The sequence below is a fragment of the Parasteatoda tepidariorum genome, chromosome 1 (genome assembly GCF_982258835.1).
Source record: "Parasteatoda tepidariorum strain Cologne lab strain chromosome 1, Ptep-v5.0, whole genome shotgun sequence".
NCBI classification, from domain to species: domain Eukaryota; kingdom Metazoa; phylum Arthropoda; class Arachnida; order Araneae; family Theridiidae; genus Parasteatoda; species Parasteatoda tepidariorum.
Genome location: NC_141755.1, coordinates 133,990,556 through 133,997,142, shown reverse-complemented (window position 1 = coordinate 133,997,142; position 6,587 = coordinate 133,990,556).

Below are 6,587 nucleotides of genomic sequence, written 5' to 3'. Positions count from 1 at the left end.
AATCCATTGATGTGTAAATTCGATTAAAATATTTACCAGACTTCAGTCTGTTGAACTGAACTTAATTTCAATAAAATTAACAAAAGTGTTTTTTTGTTTGGGGGGAGGGAGGGAGCGATACTCATGCTTAATGAATGTCCGTTAATGAATGCCAACCTTTATCATGAGATAATCTTACAAGAGTACCAGATGTTTTCTGAGTACAGAAATAATTACTTTTTCCACTTCAATTAAGCTTTCTTGACTTATTTCAACTAAAGCAACTGTTTACTAAAGATTTTTAAATTTTTGCTTCAATTTTAATGTGTGCAAAGTTTTTATAATATTTTGGAAAAGCATAAAATTATCTAAATTGCATTTTTAATTTTTCTGCCTGTAAAATTAAAATGTAAAAATTAACAAGCTGCTAAAAACGAAAACAATACTAAGTTTAAATGACACATTAGTTGTTTTTTTGTTTAAGTCCAATTTGCATATAGAAGTCTCAAAGGTTTTGAATCTTTTTTGGAAGAATTTTTTGTATTGTACTTGTAGTGTGCTTTAATCAAATTATAAGTCTACAACTTAATGCTTCATTAAAAGCCGCACCTTTAAGTCATCTAATGAATATTTAAAATTTCTGTCTTCGCAAAGAAATATGTTTTTCACCTTTACAAAGCAATTTTGTGGAGGGAATGGCAGAAAATGTTTCGTCACTTTCTGTTTATCTGTCGCAACTGTTGTTAAAAGAAAAATCAACAATCCAATGAGGTGAGCCGGGTTCGAATCCCAGCGATGACATGGCTGGTATATACGAATCCGCATCCGGCTTGGACCGACCACAGTGAATTACTGGAAATCTTGCGCCGCGATGACTCAGGGGCTAGAGCGCTCGCCTCCCATTGAAGTGAACCGGGTTCGTATCCCAGAGATGGCATGGCTGGTCAATACGAATCCGCATCCGGCTTGGACCGACCACAGGGAATTACTGGAAATCTTGCGCCGCGATGGCTCAGGGGCTAGAGCGCTCGCCTTCCATTGAAGTGAACCGGGTTCGTATCCCAGAGATGGCATGGCTGGTCAATACGAATCCGCATCCGGCTTGGACCGACCACAGGGAATTACTGGAAATCTTGCGCCGCGATGACTCAGGGGCTAGAGCGCTCGCCTTCCATTGAAGTGAACCGGGTTCGTATCCCAGAGATGGCATGGCTGGTCAATACGAATCCGCATCCGGCTTGGACCGACCACAGGGAATTACTGGAAATATTGCGCCGCGATGGCTCAGGGGCTAGAGCGCTCGCCTTCCATTGAGGTGAACCGGGTTCGTATCCCAGAGATGGCATGGCTGGTCAATACGAATCCGCATCCGGCTTGGACCGACCACAGGGAATTACTGGAAATCTTGCGCCGCGATGACTCAGGGGCTAGAGCGCTCGCCTTCCATTGAAGTGAACCGGGTTCGTATCCCAGAGATGGCATGGCTGGTCAATACGAATCCGCATCCGGCTTGGACCGACCACAGGGAATTACTGGAAATCTTGCGCCGCGATGGCTCAGGGGCTAGAGCGCTCGCCTTCCATTGAAGTGAACCGGGTTCGTATCCCAGAGATGGCATGGCTGGTCAATACGAATCCGCATCCGGCTTGGACCGACCACAGGGAATTACTGGAAATCTTGCGCCGCGATGGCTCAGGGGCTAGAGCGCTCGCCTTCCATTGAAGTGAACCGGGTTCGTATCCCAGAGATGGCATGGCTGGTCAATACGAATCCGCATCCGGCTTGGACCGACCACAGGGAATTACTGGAAATCTTGCGCCGCGATGGCTCAGGGGCTAGAGCGCTCGCCTTCCATTGAAGTGAACCGGGTTCGTATCCCAGAGATGGCATGGCTGGTCAATACGAATCCGCATCCGGCTTGGACCGACCACAGGGAATTACTGGAAATCTTGCGCCGCGATGGCTCAGGGGCTAGAGCTCTCGCCTTCCATTGAAGTGAACCGGGTTCGTATCCCAGAGATGGCATGGCTGGTCAATACGAATCCGCATCCGGCTTGGACCGACCACAGGGAATTACTGGAAATCTTGCGCCGCGATGGCTCAGGGGCTAGAGCGCTCGCCTTCCATTGAAGTGAACCGGGTTCGTATCCCAGAGATGGCATGGCTGGTCAATACGAATCCGCATCCGGCTTGGACCGACCACAGGGAATTACTGGAAATCTTGCGCCGCGATGACTCAGGGGCTAGAGCGCTCGCCTCCCATTGAAGTGAACCGGGTTCGTATCCCAGAGATGGCATGGCTGGTCAATACGAATCCGCATCCGGCTTGGACCGACCACAGGGAATTACTGGAAATCTTGCGCCGCGATGACTCAGGGGCTAGAGCGCTCGCCTCCCATTGAAGTGAACCGGGTTCGTATCCCAGAGATGGCATGGCTGGTCAATACGAATCCGCATCCGGCTTGGACCGACCACAGGGAATTACTGGAAATCTTGCGCCGCGATGACTCAGGGGCTAGAGCGCTCGCCTTCCATTGAAGTGAACCGGGTTCGTATCCCAGAGATGGCATGGCTGGTCAATACGAATCCGCATCCGGCTTGGACCGACCACAGGGAATTACTGGAAATCTTGCGCCGCGATGACTCAGGGGCTAGAGCGCTCGCCTCCCATTGAAGTGAACCGGGTTCGTATCCCAGAGATGGCATGGCTGGTCAATACGAATCCGCATCCGGCTTGGACCGACCACAGGGAATTACTGGAAATCTTGCGCCGCGATGGCTCAGGGGCTAGAGCGCTCGCCTTCCATTGAGGTGAACCGGGTTCGTATCCCAGAGATGGCATGGCTGGTCAATACGAATCCGCATCCGGCTTGGACCGACCACAGGGAATTACTGGAAATCTTGCGCCGCGATGACTCAGGGGCTAGAGCGCTCGCCTTCCATTGAAGTGAACCGGGTTCGTATCCCAGAGATGGCATGGCTGGTCAATACGAATCCGCATCCGGCTTGGACCGACCACAGGGAATTACTGGAAATCTTGCGCCGCGATGGCTCAGGGGCTAGAGCGCTCGCCTTCCATTGAAGTGAACCGGGTTCGTATCCCAGAGATGGCATGGCTGGTCAATACGAATCCGCATCCGGCTTGGACCGACCACAGGGAATTACTGGAAATCTTGCGCCGCGATGGCTCAGGGGCTAGAGCGCTCGCCTTCCATTGAAGTGAACCGGGTTCGTATCCCAGAGATGGCATGGCTGGTCAATACGAATCCGCATCCGGCTTGGACCGACCACAGGGAATTACTGGAAATCTTGCGCCGCGATGGCTCAGGGGCTAGAGCTCTCGCCTTCCATTGAAGTGAACCGGGTTCGTATCCCAGAGATGGCATGGCTGGTCAATACGAATCCGCATCCGGCTTGGACCGACCACAGGGAATTACTGGAAATCTTGCGCCGCGATGGCTCAGGGGCTAGAGCGCTCGCCTTCCATTGAAGTGAACCGGGTTCGTATCCCAGAGATGGCATGGCTGGTCAATACGAATCCGCATCCGGCTTGGACCGACCACAGGGAATTACTGGAAATCTTGCGCCGCGATGGCTCAGGGGCTAGAGCGCTCGCCTTCCATTGAGGTGAACCGGGTTCGTATCCCAGAGATGGCATGGCTGGTCAATACGAATCCGCATCCGGCTTGGACCGACCACAGGGAATTACTGGAAATCTTGCGCCGCGATGGCTCAGGGGCTAGAGCGCTCGCCTTCCATTGAAGTGAACCGGGTTCGTATCCCAGAGATGGCATGGCTGGTCAATACGAATCCGCATCCGGCTTGGACCGACCACTGGGAATTACTGGAAATCTTGCGCCGCGATGGCTCAGGGGCTAGAGCGCTCGCCTTCCATTGAGGTGAACCGGGTTCGTATCCCAGAGATGGCATGGCTGGTCAATACGAATCCGCATCCGGCTTGGACCGACCACAGGGAATTACTGGAAATCTTGCGCCGCGATGGCTCAGGGGCTAGAGCGCTCGCCTTCCATTGAAGTGAACCGGGTTCGTATCCCAGAGATGGCATGGCTGGTCAATACGAATCCGCATCCGGCTTGGACCGACCACAGGGAATTACTGGAAATCTTGCGCCGCGATGGCTCAGGGGCTAGAGCGCTCGCCTTCCATTGAAGTGAACCGGGTTCGTATCCCAGAGATGGCATGGCTGGTCAATACGAATCCGCATCCGGCTTGGACCGACCACAGGGAATTACTGGAAATCTTGCGCCGCGATGGCTCAGGGGCTAGAGCGCTCGCCTTCCATTGAGGTGAACCGGGTTCGTATCCCAGAGATGGCATGGCTGGTCAATACGAATCCGCATCCGGCTTGGACCGACCACAGGGAATTACTGGAAATCTTGCGCCGCGATGGCTCAGGGGCTAGAGCGCTCGCCTTCCATTGAAGTGAACCGGGTTCGTATCCCAGAGATGGCATGGCTGGTCAATACGAATCCGCATCCGGCTTGGACCGACCACAGGGAATTACTGGAAATCTTGCGCCGCGATGGCTCAGGGGCTAGAGCGCTCGCCTTCCATTGAGGTGAACCGGGTTCGTATCCCAGAGATGGCATGGCTGGTCAATACGAATCCGCATCCGGCTTGGACCGACCACAGGGAATTACTGGAAATCTTGCGCCGCGATGGCTCAGGGGCTAGAGCGCTCGCCTTCCATTGAGGTGAACCGGGTTCGTATCCCAGAGATGGCATGGCTGGTCAATACGAATCCGCATCCGGCTTGGACCGACCACAGGGAATTACTGGAAATCTTGCGCCGCGATGGCTCAGGGGCTAGAGCGCTCACCTTCCATTGAGGTGAACCGGGTTCGTATCCCAGCGATGGCATGGCTGGTCAATACGAATCCGCATCCGGTTTGGACCGACCACAGGGAATTACTGGAAATCTTGCGCCGCGATGGCTCAGGGGCTAGAGCGCTCGCCTTCCATTGAGGTGGACCGGGTTCGTATCCCAGCGATGGCATGGCTGGTCAATACGAATCCGCGTCCGGCTTTTACCGACCACAGGGAATTACTGGAAATCTTGCGCCGCGATAGCTCAGGGGCTAGAGCGCTCGCCTTCCATTGAGGTGGACCGGGTTCGTATCCCAGCGATGGCATGGCTGGTCAATACGAATCCGCGTCCGGCTTGGACCGACCACAGGGAATTACTGGAAATCTTGCGCCGCGATAGCTCAGGGGCTAGAGCGCTCGCCTTCCATTGAGGTGAACCGGGTTCGTATCCCAGCGATGGCATGGCTGGTCAATACGAATCCGCGTCCGGCTTGGACCGACCACAGGGAATTACTGGAAATCTTGCGCCGCGATAGCTCAGGGGCTAGAGCGCTCGCCTTCCATTGAGGTGAACCGGGTTCGTATCCCAGCGATGGCATGGCTGGTCAATACGAATCCGCGTCCGGCTTGGACCGACCACAGGGAATTACTGGAAATCTTGCGCCGCGATAGCTCAGGGGCTAGAGCGCTCGCCTTCCATTGAGGTGAACCGGGTTCGTATCCCAGCGATGGCATGGCTGGTCAATACGAATCCACATCCGGCTTGGACCGACCACAGGTAATTACTGGAAATCTTGCGCCGCGATAGCTCAGGGGCTAGAGCGCTCGCCTTCCATTGAGGTGAACCGGGTTCGTATCCCAGCGATGGCATGGCTGGTCAATACGAATCCGCATCCGGCTTGGACCGACCACAGGGAATTACTGGAAATCTTGCGCCGCGATGGCTCAGGGGCTAGAGCGCTCGCCTTCCATTGAGGTGGACCGGGTTCGTATCCCAGCGATGGCATGGCTGCTCAATACGAATCCGCATCCGGTTTGGACCGACCACAGGGAATTACTGGAAATCTTGCGCCGCGATGGCTCAGGGGCTAGAGCGCTCGCTTTCCATTGAGGTGGACCGGGTTCGTATCCCAGCGATGGCATGGCTGGTCAATACGAATCCGCATCCGGCTTGGACCGAGCAAGTTAATTACTATAAATCTAAATCTAATCAAATAAGGAATCTAATCAAAATACTACTATGGAAGTAGGATTTGCATTTAGATTCTTTTAACGGGTATTTATATCTTGCAGTATTTTTTACGCTGCCAAATTTATTGATTAAAAAGAGAATGTAATTTATGGATTAATTTTAAGCATAATTAAGTGCGCCTTTAGTTGTAAAAATTTAAATTTACTAAGTTGTTTCAATTTTTGATGAATAAGAAATATGAGTTTTGAAATATTTATTCTTGAATCAAACTTCAATCGTTTATTTAAAGTGTTTTCGAATTGTTTTAGCTCTAAGTGTGTGCCAATTAATGCACAAAAATGAGTGAAAAGTTTATAAGCATGAAACTAATATTTTTGCTCTAGTTTTATATATATTAACGTATAGTTTTTACTTTGATGCAAACCTTTTTTATGATTTTAATGACAAAGAATATATTCATTATAAAAAGGAATCCACACTATGCAATGCATTACAAAAATGAAGCTTGTACAACACCGTTTAGGAGTTTTATAATAATCCCTTAAGCTTTATTAATCAGAAAACAGGGATTTATCAAGCAAATTATTTT